The sequence below is a fragment of the Protopterus annectens genome, chromosome 8.part0, assembly GCF_019279795.1.
Source record: "Protopterus annectens isolate FY-2018-M chromosome 8.part0, PAN1.0, whole genome shotgun sequence".
In the NCBI taxonomy this organism is placed as follows: Eukaryota; Metazoa; Chordata; order Ceratodontiformes; family Protopteridae; genus Protopterus; species Protopterus annectens.
In genome coordinates, this window is record NC_056741.1 from 1,627,535,300 (window position 1) to 1,627,559,753 (window position 24,454).

At 39.0% G+C, this 24,454-nt stretch overlaps 1 protein-coding gene across 2 annotated transcripts in view; it reads left to right on the forward strand.

Annotated features, from left to right (window-relative positions):
• Positions 1-24,454, forward strand: part of POU2F3 (POU class 2 homeobox 3) — a 479,623-nt gene that overhangs the window by 332,687 nt on the left and 122,482 nt on the right. The window lies entirely within an intron of this gene.

Here is a 24,454-nt window from a genome sequence, read left to right on the forward strand (position 1 = left end):
CACGGGGAGGGGCCCCCCCTGGCTTTTGGGGACTGGGGAACTCAATTTGCTGTAGGAGGTCTCTGTCCATCCCTATAGTGCTCCATTATCTCCAGCTTATGTAGCCCCTGGTAAGTTACCCTGGGTCTGTACACTCTTCTCCGTCTCCTCATTGTGGTTTGATCAGCAGCATTCACATCCTCACCACCCTCAGCCTCTTGCACATGTTGTTGTATGTTGCCTGCTGCAGCCCCTCTCATTTTGTAGGTTTATTTGTTAAACATTCCCCTCTTGTATACAATGGTGGTGTAGAGTGTGGGGAAAACCAGAACAGAAGGTGTTTGCATAGTTTATAGTAGTGTTCTGGGTTGGGCTGAACTGTTGCCTGTGTAATTGGCTGATTTTGATACATTTCACCTGCCAGCTATGCTGGTTCACCTTGATTACTGTCCTACTGCTGTTTTCCCTTCCCATTGCCTTCCTGTTTAATACCATGGGCTCGCTGTGCAAACAGAGTGCTCAGATGTGCACAGTGCTGCTATTTCCTGCTTAGGCAATGTAAGGAGTGCTAGGCAGATTCAGACACACCCCCTAGCTTAGCTGTGCTAATCTAGGAGCAAACCCGAGCCACAGGGCTCCAATCCACTTACAGTGTGCCTGACCCCCCCCCCCCCAATGATGTCAACTAACTCCTAGGCTTGCACCAAGCTATTCCTACTTTTGCACTGTTGGAACCTGACTAGCATGCTGGGTAAAACTGTGATTCACTATCATTCCCCTCATTTGCATAGGATTGCCTGCTAATGCATAGTTACATGTCTCACACTGATCCTCCCACCTTAGCAACAACTACTCACTGGCCATGTTGTCTTCTGCCTGCCATTGACTTGCATGGCAGAATACTGATTTTAGTTAGAATGCTCAATTTGGGTTTATTTTATTTTCCCCCTATCCCATTTGCTGCCCTATGCTTAATCAGCCGAGATTGGCTAAAAAAAATGTTTATTTTTTTTATTTTTTGCCTGTTTGCAATGCCAATGGCCTTATACTTGGCCATTGGCATGCTTACTAACTGATATGCAGCCTTTATTTGGAGCTGTCACAGCTACGTATTGGAGTTTGCAGAAATGTACTTGGTTACTAACCAAGTACATTTCTGCAGATTGCACTAGTCCTTCATCGCCGGTTGCAAGCTTCCTGGATTGCAAAATCACCCCATTTGCATGGGTTTCTCCTGCAAATGGGGGTGATTTGCATACAGGGGCTTAATCCATGCAGGACTAGTGCAGGAGCACTCATGCAGACCCCTGCAGGCTGTTCCTGGATTGCACGGCAGACATATTGCCTGCTAGAGCTCCTGCATCAATCTTGCACACCGTGCAAGGCATAGAGAATCCAGGGGATAGTCTCTAAAACAATTAATAGTGTCACATCTGTCTGGTCTTTTCACAGGAACAAAATGAATACACTACAAGCAGCATCATGTAAAGACAAGAAAGATAAATTCACAATTTTGAGAATATAGCCATTTGTACCTTATATCTTTTCCATTATTGCTGTCACTCCTTCCAATTTGTTTTCTGCTGCCTTTGTGGTGTTTGATTTGAAGCTGCCACTTTGGCCCATGTTTTGCTCATACTACCTCTCTGCTGATAAACGTGAACTGGTTGAAAACCTCATTATTGTTGAAATTGTTGTTAAAGTTCTTAGAAGTACTAAATGAAGAACTCTGCTGTAGGGTTTACTAGCATTGTTTGTCTGTGCTGTCAGCTCGTATCTACGTACTCCATTGTCATTTCTATTAGCTGCTGAAATGTTCTCACTTCCTGCTGCTCCAACACTGCCCATTGATTCTTTGTTGGCCAATTCTGAATGTTCATACACGTATGGCACACTCTCATAGGTTCATAGGTTCATAGGTTCATACTAGGCTATCTGCCCGAGGGCATTTGCAAGCCTAGCCCATCGTTTTGTGGCTTATGCCACCCCTTTAGTATGGGGAACTATACCCATTATTTTGCTGTGCCTCTGTCGAGCAGTGACACTGAGGTAATCCCTGGGGTATATCTGCGATCTCCCATCCATTGGTCAAGATTTCTCTTGAACAAGGCCAGCGAGGTGCTCTGCCTCACATGTACCGGGATTTTGTTCCACAGCATAGGGAGTCTTTGGGTGATGAATTTATCCCTCCAGCATGTCCTATTAATAGCCGTGTCGAGGTTTAAGTCTCCCGCCCTTGTGGCTCTGATGGATCTAGATTTTTTGAGGTGAAGCATATTCATCAAATCTGGGTTTGACATGGCCTTGTATGTTAGGCAAAGGTCACCTCTGAGCAAGCGGTAAGTGACTGAATAGAGCTGGAGTTCTTTCAGTCGGGCAGCATAGGACAGATTTTGAGACCCTTTATCCTTTTGGTGAGGAACTTTTGTGGCCTCTCCAGCTGCTGCAAGTGTCGGGTCAGATACATTCCGAATGGGGCATTGTACTCAATCATTGGTCTGATGAGTGATGAGTAAAGGAGACTATGACCTCCTTGATCTAGATGAGAATCCCTTCATGATAAGGTGGGCAATGTAGAAGGTCTTCCTAACTACTTTAGCTACATGGGTGTCGAATGACAGACTACTATCAACCTGGGTCCCCAGGTCCCTGATAACTTCTTCTGTGCTCAGTGGATTGCCACCTATTTGGTAGCTAGGGTAACCTTGTTTTTCCCGAAGGGTATGACTATGCATTTTTGGCATTTAACTTTAGGCCGTGGCTCTGGCACCAGTTATCCGCTTCTGTGAGACCCTTCTGAAGGATATCTGTGTCAGATGTGTTTTCTACTATGGCACCCAGTTTGCAGTCATCTGCAAACTTTGTCAGCCATAACCCTCCTGTGTTTGCTTGTACTTCGGAAAAGTAGATGCCAAACAAGAGTGGGCCCAGGACTGAGCCCTGTGGGACACCACTTGTGACAGGCTTTGAGTCTGACATGGCGCCAGCAACTCTGACCCTGTGGGTTCTGTCACTCAGCCAGTTTGCAACCCATCTTGTGATGTATGGGTTGACATTTAAGCTGATGAGTTTTTCAATGATACCCGAGTGGGGTATTGTATCGAAGGCCTTAGCCAGATCGAGGTAGGCTGTATGGACTGCCTTTCCTCATCAATGGCTTTGGTGACTGTTTCAAAAAGTCAACCAAGTTTAAAAGGCATGATCTGCCTTTGACAAAGCCAAACTGGGTTGGATCCAAAGTCTGCAAATTCCTATGTCTTTATTTATGAGGTCCATTATGATCCTCTCCATGGCTTTACAGATAAGGCTTGTCAAGCTAATGGGCCGGTAATTTCAGGGTCGATAGGCAACCTTTGTGAAGTGGGACCACAGTTGCAGTGCGCCACCCCTAGGTAATGCGTATCCAGAGGTAAGACTTTGATTAAACAGCTGTCCTAGCTGTGGGTTTAATTCCTCATTGAGTTAGTGGAGCACACAGCCGGGGACACCATCAGGTCCCATGGATGCTGTGTTTTTTGCTTTGGAGAGAGCAGTTCTCACTTGAGCGCTGGAGATGTTTGGGGGCTGCAATCGTTTGGTATAGATATCTCCTTTTGGGGAGTTTGCACTGAACCTGTCAGCCAGTATGTTGGCAATGTCTGTAGGATCAGTAATCTTCACATCATTTTGAACTAGCTCTGAGCATATCTGGGAGTTTCCTCCCAGGTTTCTATATAGCTAAAGAAGGCCTTATGATTGTCTTTTGAGTCTTTAGCTATTTTTCTCTCAAAATTTGCTTTGGATGATTTTATGAGAGCTCTTAGTTTTTACTTATAGTGATCAAGGGTGTCTTACCTTTTAAGGATTTTGCTCTATCTTGTAGTAGCTTCCTCCTTTTTTGTTGTAGAGTTTGTTTATGGCTGGGGTCCACCAGACTGACGCTTACCTTTGCTGCAGAGAATCTTTGTTTTCTTTGCGATTGCCTTACCCTTGCCGTCTTGCAGGTGCTGGTAGAAGGCATTTGTAAGTGATACAGGCTTGAGTACTGTTTTCCGCCGGCTCGGGGGCCTTAAAGGAGACCACACTAGTCTTTAGAAGTGTGAAGTCGGCTTTTGAGAAGTTCTTTACTGTGGTCTTTTTTATCTCACGTGGGGGTGGGATGAGGACCTCCAGCGAGATTAGTTTGTGATCTGATCTCACCAGTGAGGTACACCTCCGGTGTTGAACATTGCTCCCATGTTCGTGATGATGAGATCAAGTATGTTATCTCCTCTTGTGGGGATGGTGACTAGTTGTTCCATGGCATTTGAGTTTATGAATTCCAGGAACTTTTGGGCCAGGGGTTTGGGCTTGAGTAGTGTTCCCAGTCTATATTAGGTAATTGAAGTCACCTAGTATGATGGTGTTTTGGTGATACATTGATCCCCTCTAGTGTTTTCAGGAAGGCCATGTGGAGGTTCCTGAGTTTGTGAGGGTGGCCTGTAACATGCTACAATTTGCAGAGCAGTCTTGCCTATGGTTAATTGCACCTGGATGGTCTCCGATGCATCGTATGCTGTTACTCAGTCTTGAGGTGTGGGTGTCCTTGATGAATATGGATACCCTCCTTTCTTGGTATTGTCCGGATTTTGGGGCCGGAACGCATGATATGAGGTAAAACCTGATAGTGCTGGGGTGCTCTCAGGAGCCTTGAGCCAGGTTTCTGTCACAGCACAGACATCGATGTTCTCCATACTGAGAAGGGCCTCGAGGCGTGCATTTGAGATTTAGACTTCTGGCATTGAGCAGCATTACCCTTAGTTTTTTCCTTTTTGTGTTCTAGGATGGTAGGTTTAGAATTTGAGCCTTGCCTAAAAAAGGCACTATGGGGGTGGCAAGAGCCTTTGCCAATAGCCGGAATCCCAGGGGTGACAGGTGCAAGCCGTCCCTTGTGAAGCAGCGTGGCTTGTCCAGCATGTCATCCCAGGCAGACAGACACTGGATCCCCTTTGAATGACACCAGTGTTTAAGCCAATTGTTAAAGCTGATCATCTTATCTCTGTATTGTGGCATCATTCTTGGTGAGGTAGGATACTGCTCAAGGTCAGGGTCATACCTGCCTGGGCTACATAATCAGAGAGCTCCTCAATGTCTCTTTTCATGTAGTCCAAGGAGGTACGTCTCAGGTCGTTTACACCAGCGTGGACAATGACTGAGTCATATTTGTACCTGCTGTTGAGAGACCTGAGTGCTTGCGTTATGTGGCGGATTCTAGCCTGACAGGCAGCTTACTGTGACCTTCTCCTTACTCAGTCTGGTGAGCGGACGCCAGTGTGTCTGACTATGGAGTCACCAATGACTAGTGTGTCTGGCATTGTGTTTGGCCTTAAGGGCTGTGACTGTTTGACACTCTGACTGTGAGGTCTATGTGTTGCAGGTGTTGTGTTCTGAGGTGGTGGTTGTTTGCGCCTGCTTTGGTGGCCTCTGCTGTTTTGGTAGATTTTTGATCAGAGCCTCCCAGTATGTCTTTGTGTGTTTATGTGTATGATTTGAGGTTGTAATGGTACTATGTGAGACTGGGTCTATAGTGTGAGTGGTAACCTTCTCCTCCTGACTGGTCTTGCCAGTCCTATGTTGAGAGAGCTCAGCCTCCAGTTTGGCCGTATAGTTGCATCTCTCGCATGTATTTGTGTTTTGTGGGAGGAGGAGAGGGTTGTCTGTACATGAGGCAATTGTAACATTGCCTCAATATTCCCAGGTTCACCAGCTGAGCAGGAGAGGACACTAGCAACTGATCCCTCGACATGCTAGAAGGAATAGACAAAAAACTTTAAAAAGATTCCGGGACGTGGGTGACTGAGAAATGGGGGGTTGCCTTTTTGGGGTACTATCTATGACAAGTGTGCCGTATCAAGGTAATAAGTACTGTAGGAGCAAGTGCTACGTTTAACAGATAGAGAATAGTCTACTTGGAGTCAAGTAGAGATGATCTTTTTAATTATAAGATACGCTGATTAGATCAGTAGTATAGTTCAAGGAAGGTAGTTTTAAGGGAAAATTTGAAGAGTGGACTTTAGGTAGCCGAATAGTTTAAACTGCTTAACCGGGCGCTGCCCTAGTGTGCAACAGTGGCAGCTCCGTGCTAAATCATGCTAAATCGCTTAACGCTGCAGCTTCAAGTTTTATACCAGGGGCTGGAAAAAGCTAGAAACTGGCCCAAAACGACCAATAAACTACTAGTTACTGGCTGAAACCTCACAAAACTGGACAAAAGGCAGCTCAATGCTTCCCACTCCCACTGGTAAGCAAGGTAACTTCCTCTCCCTCAAATAAGGCAAGGAAACAGTACACAAGAACGACAACCAAAGCCCAGGAATCAGCAACTCTGAAACTGGACTAAACTAGTAAAGCAGGAAAAACAAGAGATATTTTTTTTTTTTTTTTTTTTTTTTCACAAAACAGGCAGAAACAGGTACAGCAAACACTTATAAATGCTATGAATCAGCTACTACAGCTTACACAGAAGAATTTGCTACAAATACAGTCAAATAGTAACAAACAAGGATTCCAAGTGCAATATTAACTTAAATGCAGTAAAACAGCTTCAATGTAACAGAAAGGCAGGCTAGATACACTCGCTATGTAGTCAGATCAGGAAATCAACAAAAACTATACTTAGTATCAAGAAAAGTCGCTTATTCAGCTCTCTGCAGCCTGGATTACTCTGCTGGCCCACGTGGAGTCTGTGCTGAGTAGGTACAAGCTGAAAAGCCATGTTTAAGGCTTTTATACCAGGGGCTGGAAAAAGCTAGAAACTGGCCCAAAACGACCAATAAACTACTAGTTACTGGCTGAAACCTCACAAAACTGGACAAAGGCAGCAGCTCAATGCTTCCCACTCCCACTGGTAAGCAAGGTAACTTCCTCTCCCCAAATAAGGCAAGGAAACAGTACACAAGAACTACAACCAAAGCCCAGGAATCAGCAACTCTGAAACTGGACTAAACTAGTAAAGCAGGAAAAACAAGAGATATTTTTTTCTTTTTTCTTTTCTTCACAAACAGGCAGAAACAGGTACAGCAAACACTTATAAATGCTATGAATCAGCTACTACAGCTTACACAGAAGAATTTGCTACAAATACAGTCAAATAGTAACAAACAAGGATTCCAAGTGCAATATTAAGTTAAATGCAGTAAAAACAGCTTCAATGTAACAGAAAGGCAGGCGAAATACAGTCGCTAGGTATTCAGATGTGGAAAGCAACAAAAAATATACTTAGTATCAAGAAAAGTCGCTTATTCAGCTCTCTGCAGCCTGGATTACTCTGCTGGCCCACGTGGAGTCTGTGCTGAGTAGGTACAAGCTGAAAACGCTGCCATCGCGTTTACCGCGTTTATACCGGGGGCTGGAAAAAGCTAGAAACTGGCCCAAAACGACCAATAAACTACTAGTTACTGGCTGAAACCTCACAAAACTGGACAAAGGCAGCTCAATGCTTCCCACTCCCACTGGTAAGCAAGGTAACTTCCTCTCCCCCAAATAAGGCAAGGAAACAGTACACAAGAACTACAACCAAAGCCCAGGAATCAGCAACTCTGAAACTGGACTAAACTAGTAAAGCAGGGAAAACAAGAGATAATTTTTTCTTTTTTTTTTTTTTCACAAAACAGGCAGTAACAGGTACAGCAAACACTTATAAATGCTATGAATCAGCTACTACAGCTTACACAGAAGAATTTGCTACAAATACATTCAAATAGTAACAAACAAGGATTCCAAGTGCAATATTACGTTAAATGCAGTAAAAACAGCTTCAATGTAACAGAAAGGCAGGTAATACAGTCGCTAGGTATTCAGATGTGGAAAGCAACAAAAAATATACTTAGTATCAAGAAAAGTCGCTTATTCAGCTCTCTGCAGCCTGGATTACTCTGCTGGCCCACGTGGAGTCTGTGCTGAGTAGGTACAAGCTGAAAACGCTACAAGCGCTTTTATACCAGGGGCTGGAAAAGCTAGAAACTGGCCCAAACGACCAATAAACTACTAGTTACTGGCTGAAACCTCACAAAACTGGACAAAAGGCAGCTCAATGCTTCCCACTCCCACTGGTAAGCAAGGTAACTTCCTCTCCCCCAAATAAGGCAAGGAAACAGTACACAAGAACTACAACCAAAGCCCAGGAATCAGCAACTCTGAAACTGGACTAAACTAGTAAAGCAGGAAAAACAAGAGATATTTTTTTCTTTTCTTTTTTTCACAAAACAGGCAGAAACAGGTACAGCAAACACTTATAAATGCTATGAATCAGCTACTACAGCTTACACAGAAGAATTTGCTACAAATACAGTCAAATAGTAACAAACAAGGATTCCAAGTGCAATATTAAGTTAAATGCAGTAAAAACAGCTTCAATGTAACAGAAAGGCAGTCGAAATACAGTCGCTAGGTATTCAGATGTGGAAAGCAACAAAAAATATACTTAGTATCAAGAAAAGTCGCTTATTCAGCTCTCTGCAGCCTGGATTACTCTGCTGGCCCACGTGGAGTCTGTGCTGAGTAGGTACAAGCTGAAAAGCTGAAAAAGCGCTTACAGCTTTATACCAGGGGCTGGAAAAAGCTAGAAACCGGCCCAAAGCGACCAATAGACTACTAGTTACTGGCTGAAACCTCACAAACTGGACAAAGGCAGCTCAATGCTTCCCACTCCCACTGGTAAGCAACGTAACTTCCTCTCCCCAAATAAGGCAAGAAAACAGTACACAAGAACTACAACCAAAGCCCAGCAATCAACAACTCTGAAACTGACTAAACTAGTAAAGCAGGAAAACAAGAGATATTTTTTTTTTTTTTTTTTTTTTTTTCACAAAACAGGCAGAAACAGGTACAGCAAACACTTATAAATGCTATGAATCAGCTACTACAGCTTACACAGAAGAATTTGCTACAAATACAGTCAAATAGTAACAAACAAGGATTCCAAGTGCAATATTAAGTTAAATGCAGTAAAAACAGCTTCAATGTAACAGAAAGGCAGGCAAAATACAGTCGCTAGGTATTCAGATGTGGAAAGCAACAAAAATATACTTAGTATCAAGAAAGTCACTTATCCAGCTCTCGGCGGCCGGGATTACTCTGCGGCCCCAGGGGGAGTCTGTGCTGAGTAGGTACAAGCTGAAAACGCTGCGCATCGCTTTTATACCAGGGGGCTGGAAAAAGCTAGAAACTGGCCCAAAACGACCAATAAACTACTAGTTACTGGCTGAAACATCACAAAACTGGACAAAAGGCAGCTCAATGCTTCCCACTCCCACTGGTAAGCAAGGTAACTTCCTCTCCCCCAAATAAGGCAAGGAAACAGTACACAGGAACTACAACCAAAGCCCAGGAATCAGCAACTCTGAAACTGGACTAAACTAGTAAAGCAGGAAAAACAAGAGATATTTTTTATTGCAGAAAACTGGCTAAAACTTTCTTTTTTTTATTACACCATTCTACAATGTACCAGCTTCTCCAACCTCCATGGACTTACTCCCCTTCTGCTGGGAATAGTCATGTCCTGTGGGTCTTTGTTGGGGGGTTCAATTATGCCATGCCTTCATATTCCTCATATTCCATTCGATCTCTCTGAAATTTCTTTAATTTCCTTTTTTTTAAAACCTCATTTTCTTTAACTTGTCCTGGATTAAACTAAACTTTACATCAAAATTTTTACTCATGCTATTATCTTTGAGGCTAAAGAAAACAGCATGTATTTTCTCATTGGGACTCTCCATTTTGCCTTTATTAAAATTAACCAACATTTTAACATATTGGAGACAGACATTTTGATTAAGCTCCACCCATTTATCTAAAAAGTCTTTGGGATACTTATTGCCAACAGGGATATTTGTGACTCTTAGCCCTTTAGGCACTCTTTTTACTAAGAGACAATTCTCAAAATAAAGATTATCCCACTGTAGTCTTTTTAGTTTTAATAACTCTTTCTCCAATTCTCCAATTCTCAGAATGCTTCACTATGGTTAAATGGAGCACTGGCTACATGTCCATTCTCTGCAGCACCAAACGGATCAACAGGTGCTGTTAAACAGCCCAGCAAGATATCATCAGTCCTACGACAAGACATATTTATATTGTTGATTCTGGGCACTGCTCCTCTGTTGGCAATATCTTCCTGATTCAAAACAATTGACCCACTAGGCATATTGTGCAAATTAAAGTCTGAGTAAAGTATCATAATACCTTAAAGAGAAACTTGAGATTACAAAGGGCTTAAAACAGTGATGGCCTGCCCTCTGTTTTTGGTTCACAGCAATGATTTATTCACTTTAATGCAAGAGAATAGAGATGATATCCCCAACTTCAAAATGAAAACTTGAACTGTTTTGGGATTTGATGATTATTTTCTATTTGTAGCAAATAAATAATATTTATTTGCTAAATAAATAGACAGGAAGTTGAAGCAATAAACTCCTTTCTATAGCTAATTGTAGTGTTTTTCAGAAATCTAATATGGAAAGCATATAAATTAAAACAAAAATGATACAAGACTCAGTAAAATGCTCCTGAGCCCCTTAATACAAGTACTAAACACTGAGGCTTACTATTTATAACCATGGGAATTTTTTTCTATTTTATGATTGACAGAGATTTATTGAAAAAGTCAAATGATCCAGAAGACATGTTACATAGAACCATATATATATATGTAAGCTGCAATTGTTTTTATTCCTTTACACGGTTTTATAATATACCTGATCTCTATCTAAATTTTACTTTCTAGCAGCACTTTTTTCACAAATTATTTACAGCTTGTGATATTAAAATTAACTGTTATGTTATGTAACACTGCCAAGTTTAATTGGTAGTAAATAGGTACAATGGGCTGTTCTTGAACTATTCTCTATTGTGCTTCAATTCCTGTGCTTACCTAATCCTCTAATCTCCTTTTCTACAAATCTGTACTTAACTTGAAGTGGAAAGGGCCACAAGTTGTGCAGACATGTATACGGTGAGATTTTTAAAGCTACCATTAGTCTTATGGTATTAGATGTAGCAGCCATCCCAAAAACTGCAGGACTGTAAATGTGTTTGATAATTTCTCCATGTCAATAAGGATTATAGTTGTCTAGGAAGAGTTAAAAGAGAGTGAAAGAGCAAATTTAATTTGAAAATTGACTTTCTTTACTGATGTGTGCAATTTTTTAAATTGCTAGCGATCGAAGGTGAGCAGGACAACAAAATCCCAGAATGTTTGATCTTTCAATATAAGAAGTGGTTGAAACTGTTAACATTTTTCATTAGAAAGCTCAGACGATACACATACACAGACATATAAATACACACACACACACACACACACACACACACACACACACACACACACACACACACACACACACACACACACAGTTAAGACCTTTCTCTTGACCAGAATCATGTTGGAACGTTAAAAGGAAAGATCTGTCTTTGTCTTGGGCTTGAATATTTGACTATTAATTTTCTGAGTTGATGTCAGAACTGCTACACATTATGTCTTTAATGTGGTTACACTGACACCACTAAAAATTAATTAAATTTCTGGATATAATTATACAATTTAGCAATGCTATAAAAAGGGAAAGCAGCTTTATATAAGAATACTTAGGTCTGCTAATTGCCTGATATTTCAAAGTCTGGGGATTAGAAACATTAATTCATTGTGATGAAAATCCTTTGATCAAATCCCTGTCAAGTACAAATGTTCTGACAGAAAAAGAAAAAAAAACCCTGTAAAGGCTTTACTTGTAATTGAGTGATTAAATGTGCATGGACATTGGTGTGAGTGTATGAGTGTTGTGTGCATGCATATGTTTATGTCTATATGTTAAGTTTCTGTTTCTGTTGTATATATATCCCATTTGCTCTGCTGATACAACTCTTTTATGGCAACAAAATCTGTAAAAAGTATGAACAATCTTTAGATTAAAACTGCTGCAGACATTGTGTCAATCACAAATATAAGTTATTGAAGCTTGGTGGACATGTAAGGAAGTCACATTTTATTGATGCTGCAGTTTCTCATAATGGATGTGAGCCATTACACTTCATTTCCATACTGGAATAAAAGCAGATACTCTACTGTTGTTTTATGCAGTTAATTGGAAGATATGCATGCACAGCAATCACTTTGTCACCAGTTATATGTAGAACCTTCAGCCATTATAAGGTAACTCAACTATAACCATCAATACCTTACCTTTAGCCAAAAATGACATTTCAATTCTTAAATGTAATGTGTTTATATATGGATGCATGTACTTAGCAACAAAAGAATGACCATTGATTTCAGGACATGTAAAATCATGTTATCTTCCCACTGGATTACTTCCATGATTGAATCTCATGAATTTACGAGTAATAAAAAAATATGAACCACATACTGGCTAACATCAATCAAATGGAAACATCTTTTTTCAAAGATAAAGGACTCTGTTATTAGGTTATGTACTACTACTACTACTACTACGACTAATAATAATAATAATAATAATAATAATAATAATAATAATATTGTGCAGAAGTTATAAAAAAGCAACACAAATTTAGATTGGAAAAGTTTATGCCAAGAACTAAATACATTTCTAAGATTTACAAAATTCTCATATCAGCAATGTATAATTTTACAAACTTTATGCTACTCCCCTCACAAATCTACAGTCATTGAAGATCTTCTAGCAACTTTATGCCAGTCTTGCATGGATATGGTAGTAGATGTCATGTCTCTATAACTTCTACAGACTTAAACCAAGTGGTTCACATTTTATCAACTCTTTTAATGGGCTATCTACATCACAAGTAAACTAAGAATGTTTTTTATACTTAATGTCTAATGAGACATCATTTAGAAATGTATGCCTTCATTTTTAGTATGTGCTAATTACTTTGTTTCTGCTTTTGTTGTTGTTTTTAATTCATAATTGTTTAGATCAGTTTCAGATTAACATTATGATATGAAGAAAAATATATTCTTTTAATCCTCAAATCCATGAAATATTGGATCTCTGGTAAAATGTGCAACAGTTATAAGTGACTATTACCCTGTTATAAATATGTTATGTTTAATGTTGATGACATGATAAAAACAATGTTACTTATGAATCATTCATGTTTCTCATTAAATGGACCCTTATCCTTGTGTGAGATCAGATGATATGTATTCTTTAGGAAATAACATGTAAAATAACTGTTTCACAAAATGTACTTGATATCAATAGTTTTATGTATTTTTGTTGCTTAATTATACTGTTCAATGAAATTTGTTAAAAAATATGCTGACAGATAGAAATCAAATTATTTTTCCTGTAATAGGAATGTTTGTACTACTGCTGGAATTCAGAAATCTGATACTGTTAATCCTTGTTCATTCCTTATGCATGGGTATCTGTTCTGAGCTCGGAACCGAGCCGGACATTTTCCAAGCTCGTGTCAGCTTCAAACTCTCAAGCTAAACTCTTACTCACACTCCCCCTCTCCCTGTTACCTCAGATTTCATTTGCCGCATTGCCATCTGGTTGTGTCAAGCTACTTCTGTTGAGCTAAGTACAGTCAGTTGTTGTTTAATTGCTTTACAAATTACTTTTCTGTCAGAAAAGTTGATATTTTATTGCCTCTTACCCTATCACATCTAGTGTTCATAAATTCCATAGGTTTTTCTGTCTTTTACTTACTATTTTTACCGCGAGGTATTTCTCTTTACCATCGTTGGTAATCTTTTCCCTTTTCTCTTTCATACCTTCGGGTATAGTCTTGTACCATTGTTGGTACTTTTCTATTAATTAATATGGCAGATAAAAAAGGTACCCTGGGGTTTAAGCGGTGTTCTGATTGTGGACACAAACTGCCTACTTCTGATGCACACTCTTTATGTGTTTATTGTTTGGGAGCTTCCCATTTATCTGTTGAACCACCCTGTACTATTTGTGAGAACTTTTCTAATATAACTTTGTTAGAAAGGAAAAACAAGCTGATACTGAAGGGACTTCTAAAATCTCCCTTTTCAGAGGCTATTTCTAGGTTGGAGGTCTCAACCCCTCCTAAAGACCATAAGAAAATGGATGTTTCTACTAAGGCTAAATCCTTGCCTTCATTCCCGGCTGGGGACTCTCACCAACCAAAATCTAAAAAGGCTAAAATTTTGGCTCTGGAGTTCTCTGTCAGCCCCAGTGCTTTAGGTGCCTAGACCTTCGGCACTGAGCCCTTCGGCTCCATTAGTGATTTTGGCTCCATCCTCTCCTGCAGCCTTCTACATATCGGCACTGAGGGGCTCCATGGTTCAGACCATTACTACTGTATCAGCACCGACCGTTCAGCTGGCTCAAACCTTGACAGCATCGGCTCCAAGATCTTTCTCGGAACTGAGGCCTTTATTGTTGACTCCAGTTTTGTCAGTTCCAGCTTCGGCACTGACTCCCACCACTTCGGCACTGACATCCACTTTGGCACGATCACTGTGTCAGTGCAGACAATGACCTTGGCACTGATGACTTCTTCAGTGCAGACAACAGTAGTCCAGTCTTTCTTGGCAGTGTTGTCCTCTGTGCGGTCAGATGAGATGGCCACCGAGTCTGCCTCTTTTGTGGACGGGCCTGTTTCTCCCTCAGTCTCTGTGAGGTCCACTAGAAGCCTTTCCAAACATGTGTTGTGTCTTGTGGACCAGGCATTCTTGGCCAGAGGTATTCCCCCCCTCAGGAACTATCCTTCCTTTTGAGGTGATCACCCATCTCCAAAGACACCTTCTTATTCTCCTCCTTCATTGCCTTTGAAGTTCATGGATATGGCACAGTCTTCCCCTTCTGCATTCCCTTTATGGATCTCACTAAGGAAACTCAGTTGTCTTTCTGGCAGGAAAGTTTTGCTATGACCCAGGATGTCAGCTGTGCCATGCATAGTTTGCTGATCAACAGCCACCCAGGGACTCTGGGTCGACAGGCTGAGCCACTTAGGGAAGGAGTGCCCCCTGTCCTAGACTTGCACTCCTCTCCAGGTGGACTGGCCTTCCAATTGATGGAGAAGGCTTTCCCTGCTGCTGGCAATACCGGACTGTCTATACCTCCACCCTCCTCTGGTACACTGGTTTCACAAGTCACATCTAGCGGACACTGGGTGCAAGGGCTGCAGGACATATTCCCTCAGGAATCCCCCTTTCCGTTGTCTTCCCCAGCTTCTACCACTGAGGAGGTCCACCAGAAAAGTTTGTGTAAGAGGAAGCACATGGATCTTGTCCCCTCCTGCTTCGGATCCCCATTGGTCCAAAGGTCTTCCTGTGGATGCTTTGGTGGTGGCGGCCACAACAAAAAAGGATCTGGCAGAAGAAGAAAGCCAGACTGTCCATCCGCCTAACAGAGAGTCCCAGGCCCTGGACAGGATTGGGAAGCTCACCTTTGCTTCAGCGACCTTTGCTATCAGGTCCCTGAATTATAAGGCACATTTTACCAGGCTTCAAAGGGATCTGGTTTCTGAGCTCTCTGAAACCTTGGCTGGTGCAGTGTCTGATGAGGTCCATGACAAAGTGGCCTCTCAGCTGGCCACCATTGAATCTATATCTAACTCCTCTATGCGACTGATATCTCATGCATCAGAAGGAGCAGCTTTTCCTGATCCCCACTGTAGTGTGATTCCAATTGAAACAGCAACGTGCAAAACTGCAAATGCAAGCTACATGTCAAAGTTTCAGAGGTGACCAGATTTCCACTCAGAATTTTGAACTTTTGCACCTTTACCCTCAGCCTTATGAATGATGGTAAGGTGAATATTTGATAGTAAACCTATATGTAGATATATATATGTGTATATATATATATATATATATATATATAATATATATATATATATATATATATATATATATATATACACATATGCATATATATATATATATATATATATATATATATATATATGCACATACATATATACACATATGCATATATATATATATATATATATATATATATATATATATGCATATATATATATATATATATATATATATATACAGTGGAGACAGCCATATATATATATATATATATATATATATATATATATATATATATGTATATATATATATAGATAGATAGATATTTATATATATATATATATATATATATATATATATATATATATATATATATATATATAGATTCATATGCATATAGAATTAAATACAGATACATATGCAAATATAATTAAATATACCTGATGCAAATATCATATGGGCAAAAAGAAAAGAGAGGTCAGATAAAGACTACAAGAAAATATTAAAAAACTAGTACACCAGAAATGCACAAGTATCCTAAACATGTGCAACTGGCTAAATTGTAAGGGGAAGCTGAAAAATTAAACCTTGTACTGTCTGACACAGTAAATGCTGTCAGGATTTTAAGAAAGTTTACTTAGAATTTAGAAGATAGGATTTGGGTGGTTTAAAGACTACAGGGAATATACCTGGCGAATGCCATTATCTCATTATAGCCGAGTGCGCCTCCAGGCGTTTCTGCAGTTACCTCCTACTGCACCTCTAAGCGTCAAATATTGCTCATTTATATTTGCATTAATAATTCTAAAACCATGCTGCACACAAGATGTCAAAATATTTTATCTCAAAGCATACATGATGGCAAACACAGTTGTATTGATATTTGACCTCTGTTAATGAGTATTTGTTTAAACTGTAAGGTGATAACTTCATTTTTTAAAGGCTGAAGCCACATCCACTAGGAGTTAAAGATACACATTCAAAAGAGCTACAGTATACTGGAGGGAATGAGTTATACATGTAAAAGACAAACCAGAATTAAATAGTGGTATTAATTTTAAATGTGTTTTGAGAGATAAACTCTTAAAATGCATATGCTGTTTTAAGTATTGCTGTCTGTGACTATAGCTATTTGTTATATTTGCTATATTTATGTGCATATAAGCCTATGTGGACTTTTTATTAAACTTTATCTGTTGTGATTTGACCATGTTTGTAATTTAATTCATTTTATTTACTATTTTTGTTCTGTTGACTAGGTTAGTCCATCTAGGCTAGTTGACCTCTTTTCATTTTGACCACCCAAAGTGACATCCATGCTCACTAGGAACAAGTTGGCCAAGCACAGTGCATCTTCCCTGCTCTTTTTGATACATGTTGTGGAATATTTTAAATCCATCTGAGCTACACTTCTCCATGTGGCCAGATAACTTACAGGGCTGTTTCAGTATCTCTCCATAAGCTATTTAATCTGAACCTGGCTACAGGTTCAGTCCAGGAGGCAATGCTCTGGTGATGCCACTGCATAAAGATAGCCATACTACTGAACTCAGAAGCTATTGGCCAATCAGCATAGTGAGGCTCATTTGTAAGGCCATGGAACACAGACAAAGACTTGATTATCATGAATATTGAAAATGTCAACAGGCTATTTCCATGGTAATTTGGACTTGTAAGAGGCAGAATCGATTGAATAAATATGATAAACTTCTTTGAGAAGGTAACAAAAGCTGTTGGCAGTTGTCACTCACACCCAGCATATCTTGATTTAACCAAGGCATTTGGCACCACCCCTCATGCATGCATAATTAATAAACTAAATTTGTTGCAGATAGACAACTATATGGTATGATGGATAGCAAATCTGGTAAAAGACAGAACCCACATAGTGCATGTGGTGGGTGAAATGTCACAGAACAAAAAGGTAAGCAGGGGTTCTCAGTGCAGGGACAGCTTTTGTTTGGTATTTACTTCTTTGACCTACAACTAAAAAATCAAGACCCATGGCTAAACCAAGTTTGGTGATGACAGCAATTGTTAGTAATTGCAAAATTCCCCTCTAACACATAAGCCCTCCTACAGGAACTTTCCCTTATGAACACATAGTGCATTGAAAATGGCTTAAAATTAAATTTAAAAAAAACGCAACATTGCTGCATTTGTCAGAGAAACTATCCCAAGGCATGTAGCACTGACAATGAATCACTTCAAAATGAAAATGTAGTTAAAGACCTGGCAACCTGGGGTTGATAGTTTCCTCTCTTGTGATTATCATGTAGCAATGGTGGCCAAGAAATCCTTCCACTTCCTTCAGCTAACCATAAGGCAGATGTCACCAAGATCTAAAGATTTTATAAGCCCCTTGTATTCAGCAATAATGAGACCGATTATAGTACAATTCCCCTTTTTAATGTACCTCACTAGACACATCAAGCCATTGGAAAGATCCCAGAAATTTCAATTGAAGAGGATCACAGGCTTAAAATCCTTAAACTGCCAGAAAAGACTAGAAACACTGTCCCTCATTTCTGTGTTTATATAGCTCCTCATAGGATACTTATTCCTTTCTATCCAAGCTATCAGGAATTCAATAGCCTGGGATTTCTTGTATCTTCACAAATCAAACAATTGCACTAATAACAGAAACGGAATCTAAATATGTTTCAGCAAATCAGTAAAAGAGACAGATTCATCTCTCAGTGCCTCCATCTCTTACTTTCTGGAATCGATGCCACCTGCTGGTAAAGCAGTGAAACACACTATCTTTCTTCAAACATGACTTAAATAATTGGCTACGTGTTAAATTCACACTGGGCTTGACTGGCCTAGTCTACAGTGGAAACTGGGAAGGTGCAGTGGTTGCAAGACTCAGTAGCTTTGACCTTCCTGGGATTCCTCATATTAAAGCTAATGGCACTAGGTTTTAATCCCTACATTTTTAGATGCATAGGTAATCGGTTGACATCTAGAAAGCAGATTGTACTAATGCAAGGATTCATTATTTATGGGAAAGAACTAATGCAGAAATTCCATAAGGCTCCATACTGGGCCCATACTCCTTACTTTTTTTTCTGATTTCTCTGTTTTGGGAAATTATCAACCTTGCATATAGGGTCTATATTACAAACCCGAACACTTACCTTATCGAATTCCTGAACGTCGACCCATCCTTATCAAAATGGGAAAACATTGAACATCCAGAAGAGCAAAACCAGAAACGTGGAATTGTCATGGTTCGCCTTCTGCGGTATATCTTCGTAAGGTAAGTGTGCGATTGTTACGGACCTTAGGGTTAGGGTGTGGGTTAAGGTAAATGCATAGATGGTAATGTATGTTAGAGTTAGTGTAGGGGTTTAAGTGTATCTGTGTGGATTATTTAGTTTGGGTTTAGCTTTTTAAGGTAAGTGTGCGATTGTTACGGACCTTAGGTTTAGCGTGCGGGTTAAGTTAAGTGCATACATGGTAGTATATGTAAGATTTTGTGTACGGTTAGAAGTAGGGTTTAGTTTAGGGCTAGAAGTAGGATTTTGGTTAGTGTATGTATGTGGTTTATTTAGTTTGTTTATGTAGGTAGTATGTAGTGGGCGGTGGGGTGGGACAAGTATGATAGTTCAATGTTTTGAATTTCGTGGATTAGGGCGTTCGGTGTTTATGCGGTTCGATGAGGAGAGGTCGACATTTAGGGATTCGATAAGGTAAGCATTCGGGTTTATAATATAGACCCTGCATATATGCCAATGACTGTAAAATAGAGGCATAAATTACTAAGCCCAAAGAACTAGTCTATTTGAATGCTTTCTTGGAATCATTTAAGTCATGATCTGAACATGTCTCAGATTTAATAACAAAAAGGAAGATGCTGTTATTTGGTTAACATTCTTACATAATGATTACATAGGTTCAGGAAGATAACTGATAATATAAGAGATATGGGTGCTATAAATACGTGTAGGACTTTCATTTAAAAAGAAAACATATATATGATGCAAAAAATATTGCAATAAAAAATGGATTGATTCTGCAGACAATGAAATCTAAGGATGAATCTATACTAATTATACTGTGCAAGCTAGTAGTAATGTCTATTATTGAATACAATCTTAGTTTTCTATTGCTTGATACTTGCTGACATTGGACTGTAGGAATCTATTTCAAAAAGATTCACAATAAAATAATAATTGTTAAAAATCTAGAACATGGACAAGGACTAATGAGAGCGTCTATATACAGTTTATTACATACATTAGTAAGGGGTAAACCATGCCATGCTTACAAGGCACTGAAAAGTACCTCTTTTAGGACAGGTATTGCGGTTGATATTTTAGGATCAATACCCTAGCAATAGGTGTAGAGGTGCACTGTATAAGATTGGTGTAAATAAAAACAGTAAAGAGAAACAACTGTATTTTACAACGTATACCCCATTTGAGGAAAAAATAACAAATAGAGCAGCAAATGCTTCTTCACTCCTTTTTTAAGCATACTCTGGATGTAGTCTTTATAAAGAGGAAGTTTATGTTTGGGGATAAGAGTATCTGCCCTATTCATAGGTCTAATGACGGGAGTGCAGTGCAATAATCTATGAATATATAAATCTGTTGGATTCAATGCAGGAAGGCAAAGGAATTATGTGGCTAAGGTGTTATCCAGTCTTTACTGCATGTGACAAAGCTGTGTCACACTCTTCATGGTAGAATTCCATGAGGATCACATGGAAGAGCATTCTGTGTGTGTGTGTGGGGGGGGGGCGCAGAGCCTTTTGATTACATTTGAGGTAGAAGCACATATATATATATATATTATATATATATATATATATATATATATATACACACACACACACACACACACACACACACACACACACACATATACAGATACATCACTGATGCACACTGAATCTCAACCACTTCAGTGCTTCAGAGATGCATTGTGAACTCTACAGCTTAGTAACAAGACCTCATTCCCTAGAACAAGGATGATGGCTCCCACTTAAACTTTCCTCTGCTGTCACCCCAGATCAATATGTGGATCATAATACTCTCATCCTTGGGAAATGAGCAATACCATACAGTGGTCTGGAGAGCAGAGCTCTGTGGTCAGTGGTGGAGTGGCCAAAAAAGACAAAAAAAAAATCAAAGTGTGGAATGTTCAATTGCATGTTGGAATACCTAATTAATTTTGAACCTAAAAAGGCTTATGTAATATGTATACATTTAAAATTAATTCTCAGTAATATATATATATTTTATTTACTTTTCATAATGAACTGTCCTGTCAGACTAATAGGTTCACTTTGGGAAGGCAGTGGCCCCTAGTTTTATAAATATGATGATAAGAGTTTAGAAAAGATAATCATTTATATATTTCACTTACTGAAAAGCTTAATAAGTTCTTTGAGATAAATTGACAATATTTTGAGGGGATAGGAATCCAGTGTAACTTAAAATGTTGTTTATTTATGTCTTGGCTAAACTTACTAACACCAATACATATCTTTATTTTACAAGTATGTACCTCTTCCATCTTAAAATTAATATACCTTAAGAGGTCTTGTCACACTAATGGCCTCATATGTTTAGTCAGATGGGAAAAATACCTAATAATGGTTACTTTGAAGGAAATGTTAAAATGTTATGCAAGATTTACCAGTAACTCAATAAAACAGGCTTAAATTATGGTCCAGTTCAGAATGAAGGAATGTTTAAATGCATTAACTGACCATCAGGTTGGTGAACAATCTGGCAGACAGTGTGGTATGCTCACTATGTATAGTACCGATAGGGTGGCTGAGAATATCATAAAAAAAAAATTATTAGAAAAAGTGCCTGCCTAAAACAGCCTAGAATAGGTGGTAAGTGAGCCTGAACCTAATTTCACATCAGCTAGTGTTTTTAATTTCCAACAAACCACCTGACACTTTAGCATGCAAGTTAATGTAGCCACTGCACGTTTTCTGGCACTAGCCCATTTTATTGCAGAATTTACCTGTATAAAACAATTAGCCATTATGGTCATTTTAATATCAATTCTCTCAAGTTAATTCAGGTTCCAGAATATTCCCTTCATGCAACTTCTTTATGAGGTAAGACTAGCAGGAGGTTTGCCAAAGGATAATATAGGAAGGGTCTGTATCATATAAGTGAATGCACTGAATTGCGAATGCTATATAATCGACCCACAATCCCCGAATACCCAGGGAAAAAAATCACTGATCCATAAAAAAATAAATAAATAAAAACACAAAATAAAGTGGGGGGATTTGCCCCCCCATACCCACAATGTGATGGACTGTGCACCCCATATCCCCCCTACTTAAATATACCAACTCCGAGATCGCACCACAGTGGAAGAAATAACAAAGTCCCAAAAACGGCCCAGTGAAAAAATCGCTGTTCCGTGCTTTCGGTATTTTGCCATTTCACGTAATAACGTTCGACTAAACAGCATTCGCAATTCATTGTGTTTGCTAAAATAATAGGGACCCTATAGGAACATTGCAATGTCTTGCAAAACAAATTCAAAAAAATACACAGAACAATGTTTATGTCAAGAAGGTAAACGTTCAATATATTTCAATGACTATATAACATTTGTTGATAAGATAGTGGAACAAGACTTTGGAGGAGGGGATTTATTAGATTAAGGGGAATGTCACAAGTAAATTTAGTTCAAACTCTGTTGGCAAGCATGATTAAATAATCATATATGTCTTATGAAATAGGACTTTAATAAATTAACTTCCTTGTAAATGTATCCATCATGTATTTTAAAAATGTGACATTTTATCACTTTTGCTATATTTTATACTGATTATGTTTCCTCTCTTTTTTCTAATTTCTGCAAGTCTTTTGGGTTTCTAATACTGTGATGGGAAAAGACCCAATTCTTAAGTCAAAATATGATTAAAGTTCATGAAATTAGTATTGTTTCAGTCTTTGATGTTAGCCAGAAGTGCTCTTTGCAGCACACATAATGTGCCCAGTAATGACTCCTTCCGCAATTCATACAGGATTACATGTATCAGGAACATATCTAACTACTATTGTAAATTCTTTTTTATAAGACACATTGCTCCTTCTACTACTGGAACTGTCTGGATATCCTTCTTCCACATTACCCTCATTTCTGCCTGCAAATCGTGGTATTTTATGACTTTTTGTCTCTCTGTATGCACGTCACTGAAGTCACTGGGTGTAGCAATTTCAGTGATCAATGCTACTTTTGTCTTCTTTCTGGTTTTCTCTCACCTATTTTTTGAACTGTTGGTAATGGGTGATCACATGCGATATAAACTTAATCATTTTCTGTAATGCTTTCTGGCTCTTGTTTCCAGTGTTTTTCAACCATTTCAATACCATAATGTTTGCACAATCCCTAGTCTGACAGTCTTGCCACATTATTATGCCTTTCAGTATCCAATCCCTTTGCCATTAGTATATCACAACCAGCAACACAATGTGCAACTGATTGCAGTTCTGTTTTATATAACCTACATTTGTCTGTTTCTCCCACATGTTCAATGAACTTTGTAAGCCAACATGCATGTACTCCACTCTCTTAGGCTGTCAGTATTAACCTTTCTTCTTTTGGTTTAAATTCACCTCTACTTAATCATTCCAACCTTCGACCTTGATCAATATGAGGTTGTTCCAAGAGTTTTCTATACTTGCAACTACATTTATGTATTTTTCACATTTCTTGCCTTCTCATCTGATCTTTTACCTTATATTCTTTCTTTTGTTTTTTGACACATTCAGTTGCTGACTGATTTTTATCTACTTTTTTTTGATTTCCATTCCTGCTTGACATCGATATGCCTCTAACAAACTAAGCAAGGAAGTCATCTTAGATGTATTCTCCTCACATTTCAAAACTTTCACTACTTTTGGGTCTTTTGAGGTCAGAAGGTATGTATGCAGTCCTGTGATTGCAAATCTATACAATTTTGAGGAAGCCCATACCTCCTTCAGAACGGGGACTATATAATCTTGGTGTGTACTGATTTTTATAAATCATTTGATGAGCATGACACATCTTTCTTGTTTTCCTGTCCAATGTATCCAACACCTTTTGGGGCCCAGTCAATCACTTCAAAACTGTAAGTTAGGACAGGAAGAGCAAATTGGTTTTTAGCTTGGACTTTGCTTCTAGATGTCAACTCTGTTTTCAGTATTAATTTAAGTCTTCTAAAATATTCCTTACTAAGTTTTATTCGCATTTGTTCATATTTTATTGTTGATCCTTCATCAGTTCCAAAATACCTACATGCTCCCTCTTGCTCAAATTCCTTTCTATCACATTCTTGTCCCAAACTGATCTTTTCCTGGTGCTACAGCTTTTCTGCATTAAAAGTTGCTTTTGCACATTTATCAAGACCAAATGAGATTCTTATATTATTTGTAAAGGTTTTGACCATTTGCAGTTGTGCTTTCAGTTCCTCATCTGATGAACTATACAGTTTTAAATCATCTCTAAAAAGAAGATGAGAAGTATTTACACTTTTTTTTTGTTTTCTGGCAGCCAAATTGTAGCCATGACCTAATCTGTTAAGTAGACAGCTTAATAGGTTAAGGGCAAGACAAAAGAGCAGCAGGGGCAGAGAGTCACCCTGGAATATCCTCCTTTGAATTTTTATCCCTGGAACAATAATTTGTCCTTTATCATGGCTTAACTTCAAAGTGGTTTGCCACCATTTCATGGTCACTGTTATGTAATCAA